General features: G+C 35.4%; 1 pseudogene; it reads left to right on the top strand.

Annotated features, from left to right (window-relative positions):
- The first annotated feature begins 10,534 nt into the window (after nucleotides 1-10,534).
- LOC110912973 lies at nucleotides 10,535-13,805 on the top strand (annotated as a pseudogene).
- The last annotated feature ends 2,234 nt before the right edge of the window (nucleotides 13,806-16,039 follow it).

Raw genomic sequence — 16,039 nt, forward strand, 5'->3', positions numbered from 1 at the left:
TGACATTTTTAGCCCTTGTGAAATTACCGAAATACCCCTAAGGTGCATAGTTTGATTTTAAATGATACGTTTTGTAGATGGGTCATACCCTACTGTTATAATAGGTCAAATTAAGTATATTTACTGTATAAATCAGATCTGTAACTCAGGTTTCCAATTTAACTCTTTTATAATCTTTTAAATGACCAAAATGCCCTTATAAGGCATAAATTGAATTTAAATTCATTCGGGGCATAATAGAACATAACTTGCTGATATTATAACATATTTAAAGCATATTATCTCAGGGAACTTGCATATGACTCCTATGGTTACCCGTAACGCTCTTTTAGCGTTCGGTTCGGTTTATGTAACTAGTTTGCATAGATTGACCGAAACGGGTCAAACATTATCATTTTTGTCTCAAAATCCAGAATGTATTTAGCATACCCAAATTATACAAGTATTCAAACTTGTCGGGTCTAAATCACATTCTATCCGGTCTTCGCTTGATCGTGCGCTTGAAGCGTATCGTCCTTAAAACTAACCGGTCTAAGCTTAGGCTTAAATAAAGACCCGTTAGGAATCTAATAGGTTATTATAAACCTTTGTTCCAGAATAGGGGACCCGGTAAAAGCTACCTTCACTTGCTAACTGTGATTCATACTTACCAAGGTAAATACTTTTAACTTATTTTCCCTATACGGGCTTGGGGTAAGGTATATAAAATACCGCTTGGTCCGGCATCGAATTCTTTAATCGTATAGTGGTTAAATTCATTGAGATGGCCTTGTTTTGAATGTGTTTTATTACTTGAAGCCTTTGGGGGGTTAATGACCATGTCCCGGATATCCTTGGCATCATCTTACGAGATGGCCACGACCTGAGCACGGGGTGTAGGCGTACACCCGTCAGTGTATAACTCTATATTGTGGTGTGTCTATTAATCTTTAACCCGGTCTACGGATCGGGCTACTGAACGCGGAGTAACATGTAAATCCATTACAAGATTATATTGCATAATTATCCCAAGTTATAAAAATATGTTATGCCATGTGCATTTAAATCAATTTTCAATCATTTTCAAAATGAGTCAGTTAATTTGTATTTACCAGTGTAAACTGACGTATTTTCCCAAAAGGTTAAGTGCAGGTACTACACGTACTAGGCTGGCTGTCTTCTAGAGCGTCCACAATAAGTCTCGCAAGCTTGGACGACAATAAAACTGTTGAACAATATCATATTTTATTTTGATCCGCCTGTGGATCCGTTTCAACTATCAGTGATATTTAATATTACATTTTATTAAAGTTGAAATGAATCTATCTTTGCTTCCGCTGTGCATTATTATATTGTGTTGTTTGTCTATGATGATTCCAACTACGTCACTATACTCCCCACCGGGCCCACCGGTGACACGTGGAAATTAGGGGTGTGACACTTACATCCCTGTAGGGGATACTGGACACACTTTTATCCCTAGAGGGAATACGTTATAACTGTTGATGTTGGATAATACACTCAAAACTATCACCTTAAGTCCCATCTTACTACCGAACTAGTTTATTGGAGGGCAACGGGGTTATTAGTTGATAGCGCCAATAGGTTTGGCACCCTTACGACGTATCTGGACAGGACGGGCGTGAACTAATGACCTTAACCACTCGACCAATGTTGATAGGCATTGGGGAAGGGCAAACAACAGACGTTTTGCGGTATCGAGTTATTATCAACATGCTTTGAAACTAAACACTTGGCAACTAAACGTTTTACAAAACTGTGAACTCGCTAGCTTTATGTTAATACACTTTTTCTGCATGCTTGTAGGTCGATAGGTATTTGATGTGGGACTTGCAGTCTGGGGAGCTGGAGTGGTCATGGGTCGTGACTAGTGTAAAGACAAGGAGTATTGATTGTTTTTACATACTTTGGATTTGAGTTACTAAAACAACGAATTATGCTTCCGCTGAACTTAAACATGTTTTGAACAAATGTTTTGAATTTTCTAATTACATTGAATGTGAATTTTTATTTATTGTATTATGTTAGTTCAATGTGATTAGTGGCTGGATCCTGGTACATCACACGCCTTGCGGTGAAGAAGATTGTTGAGTTGGAAGAATCACATGCTAATACCTAGAGGGACTTCACGAGATCATTGAAAGATAGCTAAAGGGCCTTAATATATATACACACACACACACACACACACACACACACACACATATAAACTGGTGGGTGGTGTACGGACAATGGTGGTGGCGGTTAGGGATGAGCTTTTTTTCCCAAATACTCGTACTCGTACCCATACCGTACCTGTACCCGTACCAATTTTAGGTATTTGGTACATATATCAGTACTCAGTTTTATATAGACCTTTAAAATTTTTTTATATTATGTTTTATCTCGTGTTATGGTATTTATAGTACTTGTATTGATTTTACCTATACGGTACCCGTATTATATTGGTACTCGTACCAATTCTACATATTTGGCACCCGTACTATATTGGTACTCATGTCAATTTTACCTATTTAGTACCCCGTACAAGTGCTTAAAAATTATATAAAAACAAAATGGTACTAAAGCGGGTACTGTATCGAAAATACTCGTACCCGTACGGTACCTATGTATTTGGTACGGTATTTGGTACCCAGTTTTGTTCAAATTCGATATCAGTATTTTCAGTACCTGTACCGGTATGGGTACGATACCAATCCCATCCCTAGTGGCGGTGGTAGTGGGAGGTGGACGTGGATGATGGGTGGTGGTGTTGGACGGGGGTGGTGGACGGTAGTGATGGTGATGGTGATGGTGATGGTGATGGACGGTGGTGGTGTTTAATTCTCTACAAACCTTAGAAGATCTTAAAAGTGGTTGGTCTAAGTATGCACCAACAAGAGCTCGCGAAAATGTTTTCTAATGAAACATATTTGAAAAAACAAACAGTCTGCAGATCACATTGTCTGTGTGGAATATACAGAAGAGCCTATGCAAATATTTTTTAGAAAAACAAACACCATCTTAAAATAAGATGTAGATAAAAACTAATGTTTATTTAAGAACACACTAAGATTGAAAAACCCGATTAATGTACAGGAAAACAAAGACTCAACCGAAAATATAACTCAAGACAAATGTTTGACTCTCTATTATAAACTTTATGATTAAGAAAGAAATTGTATCTTTAAGAGTTAAAAGTTAGCATTTATGAGAGATACATAGTGTTTTGACATGTATAAGGTTAACACTACGCATGGGATAACAAGAATTCGTGCGTTAATCGTAATAAATATGTTTAGAATACTTATGTATTATTGAAAAAGTATGTTTATAAGTTACAGTAACTTTCGGGTCATTGAAACTACAAGAATCGGCAAGTAGATCAACTTACGCGATTTCAACACGTAGCGCGTGTGCGAGACATTTAATTCCATATCAGCAAAATACTAATATTTTGAGCATAAAAATAATTATTTTAATTTATAAACTAATTTGTATTGAAATTTATGCGAGAAAATGAGAATTCTGACGCAAGAACAAGCTGGAACGGAGTTGTGTCCAGACAATGGTGGGCTGAAGAAGGATGAGCTTGACTGATGGGCTTCAAAGTTCAAACCCACTCCACCAAAACTTAGGTATATAAACCCTTATATACCTCAACATCCTTCATTATTCACAAACATTTTATCTCTCTACCTCATTTCTCTCTAACCTCTCTCTACATTCTCTCTCTATAACACAAGATCCGTCGACCAGAATCCAGCCACCACACGGCGGAGCCATGGCGGCAGCGGCAGCCGACCACGGCGGCACATGCCGGCGAACCTTTCGGCGACCGTTTTCTGGCCAAAGGTACACTTTGTCTGCTAATTTCGACGTTCCGAACACCATGGTGAGGTCCATTTTCTCTAATTCAGAGCGGTTTGTGCCGTAGAGAAACTTTGAAGATAATCCGACCAATTTCTATCAAGTTTGTTTTCAAGTTTTTCTCTTCATGTATGTCAAGATCTTGCTTTGAAGGATGTTGGTATTGCTTATCCAAACTATGTCAAGATCTTGGTTTTAAGAACCTCCAACTTATTTATAGTTAACTTCAACATGTACATCATACCATATTATATGGTAAATCGTACCGAAGCGATCCGAAATGAGCCTACCCCCGATCGTACCGAATTTTAGAGACCTAGCGAATTGCGACCCCGTTTCACGTTCCCGTACCGGAGCGTACCACAAACCATGTGACTATGAACTGTACGTTGCCAAAAAAAAAAAAACAAATTCATCCACATAAGCAATATTACCATATAGAAACCGTTGAAGTTAAAGAAAACCCAATTAGATTGACCGACCTAAGAGTTTGTTTCAATTCTATTCTAGTTAACCACCAGGGGCTGCTTTGTTTCAATCATTTTATATCACACAACACATGTAATTTATATTCAGCAGACATATGGCAATAGCATCAATTTCAATTCAATTTGAAACATCAAGAAGAATGGGAATAACACTTTATCATAGATATCGATTACTTCATCTCAATTGTCATCTTAAATCATAAGTTTGTATTGGTATAGTCATGCATTTCTCATTTAGGCATATCATCGAGCAGCCTGTATGCATACTTTCAATACAATATAGAAGCTCCAACTTTGTTCGGTTCACCCCTAAATCACAAGTTTGAACAAGTATCTTCATGAATTTAATCATTCAGGGTAAAATAAAAACCTTGAAAAGTAAAAAAAAAAAAAGGAACTTACCTACAAAATCCAAAAATCCCATACACAAAATGGTGAAGAAGACACAAAAGGGGTGTAGAAGATGCCGATTGTGGTGAGGTTTGCAATCCAGAATCCAATGGAATCAATTTTACGCCTTGAATCGTAGGATGGAATGATTGATTACAGAGTAATCGATATGAACCGAAATAAACACACATTATATTTCAATCTCTCGGGTTTCGGTACGGGTCAGGTCGGGTACTTCATATTGGGTCTAATTTATGAATGAAATTGGGCCTTTCGAATCCTCTTTCGATATCGATTTCTTATTTTTTGTAATTTATTTTATCATTAAGGATAAAACAGTCTTTGTATACGTATTTTAACGTAAACTAATGTTTATCCACTTTAAGGACAATCGTTATTTACGGTTAAGTGAAGAGTGAAAAGCAGAAAGGTAAGTTGAAAGAATGAGGAACAAACTTGCAAAAAAGACTTCATCATGAAGGATTGCAGCCTCTGGGGTTAGTCTAAACCAGGGTAAATTGTATTTGGGTCCGGTGAACTCCTCAAAAACCGACGGGTATAATCGAAGAAACCTAGCAACCTTAATAGGTATTTCTAACTGTAAGCCTTTCTTTGAAACATCGGAAACGGGGATGCAACTGTCTGGAGAGGCTGTAATACGGTTCTTGAGAGCGATTATGGGTTTGAGTTGGATGGATTTGTGGATTGATTCAATTGAATCAAAGTATGAATCATTTTTCCATTTCATGTATACATTAGTGTAGTTGTGATTTCGAATGTGTCGCCAGGTGGGTGTGTATTGATTTAAAAAAAGAACCTTATTTACCAATTTTCTGAGATTTTTACTACTTGCCATACTCATAATCTCTACAATGACGGACCCTGCACCAATTTTCTTCACAATCTTGCAGAAGATCGATCAAAATAAAATGCCAATTTAATAATCAAACATGAGGCTAGCAACTTTGGTTGTAATGTGCGCTCATTGTAGGTATGTTTTACAAAACCTAGAATATAAAAATGAAGGAAAATGTTTACTTTAATAGTTAAGTTATTTGTATAAATATTTACTAAACGTTTCAATTACCCATACACGAACTTGTTAATAAACGGGTTACACGAACACGAATTGTTTAACACGATTTAATATAACAATGACGTATACATGATTTTTTGTCGGTGGGGGCAAAAAAATGATTTGGTTAAAATGGGTCAAAATAATATATTGATAGCATAAATGAAGAATTAAGAACACCATAAAAAATCGAAATCGAGGAATTATACACCAGGAGTTCAATTTGCTAACCTGCTCAATCAACTGCTTGACCGAGTTGCTGCTCGATTAAGTGCTCAATCGAGTTGCTATGAGCTAATTTCCTGGAGATTAAAAACCAATTACGAAATCTCCACACATAAAGTCACTAGAAAGAAACCGAAAAACTTGGACCACAAAGATAAACCTATAGAACTTAACCCAACAAAGAATCAGAAAACAATTTACAAAGATCGAAACCAAAATAAAATGCCAATTTAATTTTCTTGCAATTACAAACAATCATATCTGCACATGTTGAGCCCGAATAAAATGCCAATTTTATCATCTTAAACATTGCAAAGCATCATATAACAATCTGTACATAAAACAATTTGCACCAAATTTTATTGCCCATTTCATAAAAATATAAAACAACTTGACACCAACTGTACGTTGCCAAAAAAAAAAAAAACAAAAAAAAACAAATTCATCCACATAAGCAATATTACGATATAGAAACCGTTGAAGTTAAAGAAAACCCAATTAGATTGACCGACCTAAGAGTTTGTTTCAATTCTATTCTAGTTAACCACCAGGGGCTGCTTTGTTTTAATCATTTTTTTAGCACACAAGACATGTAATTTATATTCAGCAGCCATATGGCAATAGAATCAATTTTGCAACATCAAGAAGAATGGGAATAACACTTTATCATAGATAGATAACGATTACTTCAACTCAATTGTCATCTTAAATCATAAGTTTGTATTGGTATAGTCATGCAATTCTCACTTAGGCATATCATCGAGCAGCTTGTATGCATACTTTCAATACAATATAGAAATGCTTTCAATACAATATAGAAGCTCCAACTTTGTTCGGTTCACCCCCAAATCACAAGTTTGAACAAGTATGTTCAAGAATTTAATCATTCATGGTAATATAAAAACCGTGAAAAGTAAAAAAAAAAAAGGAAACTTACCTACAAAATCCAAAAATCCTATACACAAAATGGTGGAGAAGACAGAAAAGGGGTGAAGAAGATGCCGATTGTGGTGAAGTTTGCAATCCAGAATCCAATGGAATCAATTTTACGCCTTGAATCGCAGGATGGAATGATTGATTACAGAGTAATCGATATGAACCGAAATAAAAACACATAATATTTCAATCTATCGGGTTTCGGTACGGGTCAGGTCGGGTACTTCATATATCGGGTCTAATTTATGAATGAAATTTAGCCTTTCGAATCCTCTTTCTATATCGATTTCTTATTTTTTGTAATTTATTTTATCATCAAGGATAAAACAGTCTTTGTATACGTATTAAAATACGTAAACTAATGTTCATCCACTTTAAGGACAACCGTTATTTGCAGTTTGGTAAAGATTGAAAAGCAGGAAGGTAAGTTCAAAGAATGAGGAACAAACTTGCAAAAAGACCTGTTATAGAGCATTCGAGTAGCACAAGGGTAATTTTAAAGAGTGAGATACAACTTGTAAAAAGACCTGCTATAGAGCATTCGAGTAGCACAAGGGTAATTTTAAATATATTTTATTTTAATATTTTTCTATTTATATTAGTATTTTTTACAATTAAGAAGCTTACATATTAATATGTTTCATATGAGTTCTATTAAACCATCGAGTAAGTTTGAAGAATGCTCTATTGGAATTATTAGGAAAATAACTCAGATCAAAATTATATTATCAAAGTTATTTAGTTGATTTTGATAAATAGAGAGAGGACATACGATAGAAAATATTATTATATATATCAAATGACAATATGATTGCTACAATATTAGAGTATTTTCGTAATTCACTTAATGAAACAATTGGGGTGAGTATAGTAAAAAGTATGGTTAGATAAGTGTACACGTTTTGTTGCATAGTGTACTTATTGTTGATGGATAGTTTCTCTGGGTTTTGTAAATATGGGTCTGGAGAAAGTAATTCTTATAATCTATCATTTGTGAATTATAACTGATACCCTTTTACTTTTATAGGTTTTCATCACCAGTCCTGGTTTTTTTTAATCATATTATGTTAGAGTAATTACTTTTTTAGTCTCAGGGGGTCTGTTTGGTATGGGGTAATAAAATGGACGGAAAATAGAATGGACGAGATAATGGAATGGATCATTACCATTTCATGTCTTGCATATATTAATTCACAACTGGTCGGTGCAATAGTAAAGTATCAAAGTGTTCGAGATTGCCACAAGTCCTTCTCAACCTCTAAACTTTGGTCCCTCAACAGAAAGCACGGGTATTGGTAGAGACGATCAATGCAAACCAGCGACGGTAATGGTTGTCTTCGGCGATGGCGGCGGGTGTGGTGCTCTGCGATGGCGATGGCGGTTTGCGGTGGTGTTGATTGCTCAGATCTGATCGGATATAGAGGGTGACAGATAGACAACGTAGAGAAAGAGAAGAGTAAGTTTTGCGGTGGCTATGTTGATGTGGAGTCGGTAATGGTTGTGGGGCGGTGAGAGATAAACAGGTTTAGGTTTTGTAGAGAGAAAACAAAATGGTTTGGGGGGGAAGAAGATGGATAGTTTTCTTGAGAATAACAAAGCCATTTGTTTTGTTTAATGGTTTCTACTTTTTTTAACTAATGAAGATCATTAATGAACTAAATTTATTATACACGTTTGTTTTTAGATCATCAATTGTCAATTTATGCTTTGTTTTATGTTTATTTTTAAATTGAAGATAAATTATTTGTACACACCTAATTTTAAAAGGTCAAATAACATGAGTCGTTTAATTCCATGATAATTTGAAAAAGGTTTCAAGATTTATTTATTAATTATCAATTTATTAATCAGTCTAATAACTTGAGTTTACTCATTTAATATTTTTATTGATATTTTGGTATAATTTTTGTTCAAAACAAAGCATCAACTATTATGTTGAGTATTAGTAGTGTAACGAACTGAACCGATATCGACGGAATTCCTGGCGCGAAGCGCAGGAGAGTTCCACTAGTTAAAACTATATCTTATAAATTTTGTTGAATAAATATATATTCATAATGATTAATGATATTGTTTTGTATAAGGTATTCAGTATTACAAACACCATACTACATCTAAATTAATAATTCTTGTAATATTATTCTAGTTTAATGTACTCGAACCCTTGACATTTGACACTCGAAGGGTGTGTACCCGCTTCCACATTACTCTACCCAAATCATATTTCCTTCTCTCCTCTACTTTTTGGTGACAACACTTAGGGTCTGTTTGGTACGACGTAATGGAATGGACGAGGGAATGGAATGTAAGAGGTAATGGAATGAACGAGGTAATGGAATGTATCATTACCATTCCATGTCTTGTTTGGTTACCATGTGAGAATGAAATGAATCATTACTTTGTGTTGTTTGGTAGAAAGAATAGACGGAGGAATAAAATTGGTGATGAGTGACGGCAGTCGGTGGTGGTGGATGGTGATAGGTGGCGTTCGGAGCGGTGGTCGGAGGTGGTGGCAACGGCGCTGGGGTGGTGGTTGGGGCGGAGGTAGGTGATGGCGACGACAATGGTTGTGGGTGACGTCGACGGTGGTGGTCGGTGGTGGAGGTGGGTGGGTGGCGGCGGAGGTAGGGGTGGGTGGCGGTTGTGGCGAGGGGTGGTGGCGGGTGACAACGGGGGCGGAGGTGTCGACGGTGGGAGACAACAAGGGCAGCGGTGGGTGGTGGCGGTGGTGGGTGACGGCTGGGGTGGTGGTGGTGGCGGCGAAAGTGGGTGACGGTGGCAGTGGGTGGCAGCGACAATAGTCACAAAGACGGTTGTGTCGGTAGTGGTGTCGCCCGTGGTTGGCGGCGGAGGTGGTGTCGTGTGACGGCGGAGGTGAATGACGGTGGTGGGTTATTAAAAATGATAATAATAACAATAATGGTAATAATAATAATAATAATAATAATAATAATAATAATAATAATAATAATAATATATTTGTTCCATTCCTTAAGGAATGGAAAAAAAAACACCATATCACAAATGAATGAAAATTGTTATATTTGGAAGGTTTACATTCTTTGTGGAATGCCCCATTCCATTACCACATATTAACCAAACATGTTTTTTTTCATTTAATCGGAATGATCCATTCCATTCCGCCTTCTATTCATTCATACCAAACGCTACCTTACTCTCTCTTATCTTTTCACATCTTCAACCCTTTACTGACGTGATAGATAGACATTTTACCCAAAGGATCTTGGCTCTCCACTTGTGAGGCGCGCTAATACGTATGATAAGGATGAGGCTCCTCCACACCCCATAGTCTAAGATACATTTTTATCATACTTAGGCAAAATAAACTTTTTATTTGATCTTACCCTTATAATTGAATGTTAAATCAACGGAACTTATTAAAATACAATATCACACTGAACAACTATATGTTTAAAAGTGGTTTTCAAGATAAAAGGAGTCATGTGCTTTACTTCAAAGGAAAATTGAGAACATATATACACAATGAAATCATGTTCTATATAAACAAATACATAGTGCGACACTTACATATACCTTTGCTTGAAAAGCATTTTTAACCATGAAAGCAACTTTTCATTTGTTTAAACATATATAATGTTGCATAAATCTCCTTTGTTGATCCTTTCCTATTTCGTTACAGTATTATATCATCATGCTATCAAGATCAGTTTGGATACTGAAATGGGTGATCATAATGATAATCATATTAGCCAAGGGTAACCCCCCTGAAGAGCCCCTTAAATGTTCAAACAATTTTACAAACTGCACTATTACCAACTCGTATGGCACGTTCCCAGACCGTAGCACTTGTCATGCAGCAGAGGCCGCATACCCTTCATCCGAACAAGACATTGTCTCAATAGTTGCAAACGCTACGCGAGCAAAAAGAAAGATGAGAGTAGCTACGCGTTACTCGCACAGTATACCAAAGTTGGTTTGTCCTGATGGTGAGAATGGGCTCATTATCAGTACAGAGAATCTTAACCGTGTTCTTAAAATAGATAAAGAGAAAATGCTTGTTACCTTAGAGAGTGGTGTAACATTGAGGCAACTTATTGATGAAGCTGCAAAAAGTGGGCTGGCTTTTCCTTACACTCCGTATTGGTGGGGATTAACGATAGGTGGTCTTTTAGGTACCGGTGCACATGGTAGCACCCTTTGGGGAGATGGTAGTTCAATTCATGATTATGTGGTTCAAATGCGGATTGTCACCGCAGGAAGTGAGGAAGATGATTATGCTACCGTGAGAACTCTAGAAGAAAATGGTGAGTTTGATGGTGAGATGAAGGCAGCTAAGGTTTCTCTTGGAGTACTTGGAGTCATTTCTCAGGTACTTCAGTCGGTTTAGTACCATTTTTTTAACCTTGAGAATCTGTTACTAGAAAACTCATAAATATCCACCGATGGCCTGCTAACCAATGGAATTAGGTAAATTGTATCTTATGCATGTTGGGCAAGTGACCTTCAAGAGGTAATGAATGTGTTGGTTAGCTAAATTAGGGGAGTGGGGGGTGGTCCATGATGGCCACCCCATCACGCGTGGAAGTTGATCGCACACCGCCGCCGCCGCCACCATTTTTAACGCGTTGAAATATAAACGCGTTGTTTATATCACACGTTGAAAAGAGTTGAAAACAATTCACTTTTGTTGTTTTGTCTTTTTATGAAATTGAATTATATAATAGCGACTTTGATGAAAAGTGCAAATTAGCCCCTCAACTTTTGTTAGCTATTTTTAAATAGCTTTCCTTTAATTGCAATTCAGGTCTCTCATCTTTATATAAATTTTAATTGCCCATCTCGACGAACCGTTTAAGTCGGTTATAATTCAACAAAAGCGCGAGATTTGCGAAAGGTGAGGTTGGGAGATGCCACCCGTTTAATTTAAGTTTTTTTTTTCCAATGTTTAGTTGTTTTTTATTTTGCTATGTAATTTATTTTTAATTTTAATGAAATTTATAATTTAGTGTTTTATTGTTAATTTCTAATTTTAAAATAAAAATTAAAAAAAATTGTGAGTGATTGAATTCTATCACTAGTGACCACCGCCACTACAAAATGCTTGTGAGTGATAGAATAGTGGCGGATGACATGGCAGTAGATGATTGGATGCTTGTGAGTACCCAATCAAGTTCCGCCATGTCATCAACCATTTTTCCATCACTCACAACCTTTTTAGTGGCATTGGTCATCACTCACAATACCCACAATAAACCCTCACACCCCCTCACAGTTCCATCACTAAAATCCCATAACGCGTTGAAAAGATCACGGACATAAACCATCACTCGTTGACGTTGAGCAGTTGCGGTGGCATAATTCATTGTATCACGCGTTATGGAGTTTTATCACGGAAGTATAACTTGCCACCCCCAGTGGCCTTATAAGGATAAAGTTGGTGAATGCAACGTAAATGCTCTTATAATAAGCTTTGATTTTAATAGTGTTTATTGTAAAGGGTCTTTTGCATACTTAAATACATTTGTTTTGAGCTCATAATCTATAGGTGACTTTAAAGTTACAACCCTTGTTCAAGAGATCTGTTACCTTCTTAGCAAAAAATGATACAGACTTATCAGATCAAGTCATCGCTTTCGGGAGACAACATGAGTTTGCAGACATAACATGGTACCCAAGCCAAAAACGAGTTGTTTATCGCATTGATGATCGAGTTTCCTCCAATGTATCTGGAAATGGACTTTGGGATCACCCCGGTTTTCGATCAACGCCTTCACTTGCACTCCTTATCTTAAGATCTAGCTACAGGTAGTCGCATGAAACATTCTTGTCAAGAACAGATGTATGCAGTATGCATGCAAATTGTAGAAGATTACATAAACTCATATTTTTAAGTTTCAGTATTACGTCAGCTCATATTTGTACGCGTTAATAATCGCAGAGGAAGATCAAGAAGCTAAAGGTGATGCTGCTGGAAAGTGCAGAAATGGAAAGCTTACTACAAACACTTTAATAAGGAGTGCATTTGGGCTGACCAATGATGGTAATATAATCTTTAAAACTTTCCATCTTAAGACAACCATGTAATCATCTTTTTTGTGTAGGTATTATCTTTAAGGGTTACCCTGTAATCGGGTATCAAAATCGACTTCAAGCATCAGGAGGTTGCCTAAAAGGCTTGAAAGATGCTGAAATAACTGCATGTCCATGGGATCCCCGAGTGAAGGGTTTGTTCTTTCACCAAACCACATTCAGCATTGTCCTTTCAAAAGCTAAAGATTTCATCCAAGACGTACAAAAGCTTGTAAGTATCGCACCACAATCGTTATGTGGTATAGATCTATATAATGGGATCCTCATGAGATATGTTACCGGCTCAAATGCATACATAGGAAAACAAGAAGACTCATTAGATTTTGACATCACATATTATAGAAGTAGAGATCCCAAAACTCCAAGACTTTATGAAGATGTTTTAGAAGAGATTGAACAAATGGCGGTGTTTAAGTACGATGGTTGGGGGAAGAATCGAAATGTGGCATTTGAGGGGGCGATCAAGAAGTATAAAAAGAGTAGGGAGTTTTTGAAGGTTAAAGAGAAATATGATCCATTAGGGTTATTCTCAAGTGAGTGGACAGATCAAGTTTTAGGACTCAAAGGTGGTTTAACCATCGTTAAGGAGGGTTGTGCACTTGAAGGTTTGTGTGTGTGCTCATTGTGCCCCCCAAAAAGGTTATTTGTGTAGGCCTGGGAAAGTCTTTCAGGATGCAAGGGTTTGTACTTTGGTTCAAGTCTCAAATCAATGGTCGGCACAAACCGAACTCTAGAGTCTATTTAAGTTATAAGTTTGAATCTCTTTTTGAAAGTAGATATATGTACAATTTGTTAATTATATTATTACGGTTTGTTAAAATTATCTAAATCATACACATATAGTACGATTTTCATCAATCAGTTAGTTAATGATTCAAATACTCAATAACTATATGTGTAACAAACTAATGTCGATCATGAGTAACTATATACTCTAATATCAACAATTAATGTGTAGGAGTAGGATTACACACATAACATAACAATAAATATGTAAGTATACAATAAATAATAAATCATGCGATGATTTTTCTTTCTTATTTATCAAAATCAATCATAATAAGACTATATGAGAATACATATAATTAGCACAAATTGAACATGAAAACAATCTATCTGCAAATATATTTGAGGTTATTCAACCAAAGGATACTTCTCCATCACAAACAATGTACGTGTCATATTTTCCCTTGCTTTCTTGCACTCATAACAAAACTTCTTGAATGCGACTCCTACATATTCAATGGCTTCATGAACCTTCAGCTTGTCAGAACAATCATTCTCTTTATGGTCCCCTTTTAATACCACGCCTAATTTTGCCTCCTTGTTTGCTTCGATGTGTCTCAGTTCAAGGCGTACTAGGAATAATTAAAATTATTTGCGTAAACATACATTCATAAACACTCGACATAATCTTGACACAGATGAAAGTTGATATATATCCAAGGCGTACTAGGAATAATTAAAATTAGACAAGATCTCAACTAGTTGGGTTAAGTGATTGCTATAACTCAACAGTCTGTTCTTGATAGCTCATAGCTAAGATTGGATCGATTAACACAAAGTAATAGAAATCAAACTTGCATAAATGATAAGAAAAATGGTGGAGAGTTTTAGAAGGGGCTATCAAGAAGTACAAAAATGGTGGAGAGTTTTTGAAGGTTAAAGAGAAATATGATCCCTTAGGGTTATTCTCAAGTAAGTGGACAGATCAAGTTTTTACTACAAGAATATATGGCATTAGTGGTGACGAACAGTAGTGTATTTGTGGCATTAGTGGTGACGAACAATAGTGTATTTGTGATTTTGTTATTAATGTATTACTTTTAATCTTTACTACAAGAATTTGTGGCATTAGTGGTTATGAAGAGTAGTGTATTTGTGAGCTAAGTGAATAAATTTGATCATTGATTTATATTATTAAATCGTAAAATATACTAGTGTATTTTTTTCATCAAATCCTAATCATTGATTTACACTTATAAATTGATAATCAAGGGCTAGGATTAGTTCACTAGTGTTCACAATCAAAGGTTTGTTCACAAATGAATATAACCCTATACATATATATAGGGTAGAGTTCGTTGGGGAACACTAAAAAAGTGGGGAACCGGGAACACTTTTAAAAATTCAACTTAAATGTTAAAAATCAACTTTTTCTAAAAAAAAATTCGGCGTTTTTCGTTATAAATACATGTAGAAACATTTTTAATAAAAAAAATAAAGAACTAAAAATATTAAAAAATGTTTAAAAACAGTTTAAAAGAATATATCTTATAAAATTAACTTAACATGTTAAAAATTATTTTTTTTTAATTTTTTTCAACGCTCTTCCTTATAAAATGGGTAGAAACTATTCCAATAAAAAATCATTTTTTGTAAAAAAAAATTAAGCCTTTTTTAAGAGTTAATTACATAGTTAGTCCCTGTGGTTTGCACAAAATAACATACTTAGGTACTTATAGTTTACAATCACCTTCTAAGGTATTAACTTTTTATTTTGTAACGTTTGGAGGTATTAACCTAAGTATGTTACTTTGTACAAACCACAGAGACTAACTATGTAATGAATTGCTTTTTTACCTTTTTTAATATTTTTAGTTTTTGATTTTTTTTATTAAAAATGCTTCAAAAAGTATATATAAAGAAAAGTGCTGAAAAAATTTAAAAAATATGATTTTTAACATGTTAAGTTAAATTGTTAAGAGTATTCATTGATTTCTCACTTTTTTAGTGTTCCCCAATCAATCTCACACTACACACACATACATACATACATATATACATATATATATATATATATATATGGGAAGGTTCATTTGAGAAGAAAATTTAATTGAGAAGAAAAAGAACAAAGGGTAATTTTGTAAAATAATAAATAGTTTTTTTCACTTATCTCATTTATTATCCTTTTTGACTAATTAATTAGTTATAAGGACTATTATCCTCCACACTAACTTTTTTTGCCTACACACATAAGAAGTTATCCTACATATTTCGAAAT

Source organism: Helianthus annuus, chromosome 15, assembly GCF_002127325.2.
Source record: "Helianthus annuus cultivar XRQ/B chromosome 15, HanXRQr2.0-SUNRISE, whole genome shotgun sequence".
Taxonomy (NCBI): Eukaryota; Viridiplantae; Streptophyta; class Magnoliopsida; order Asterales; family Asteraceae; genus Helianthus; species Helianthus annuus.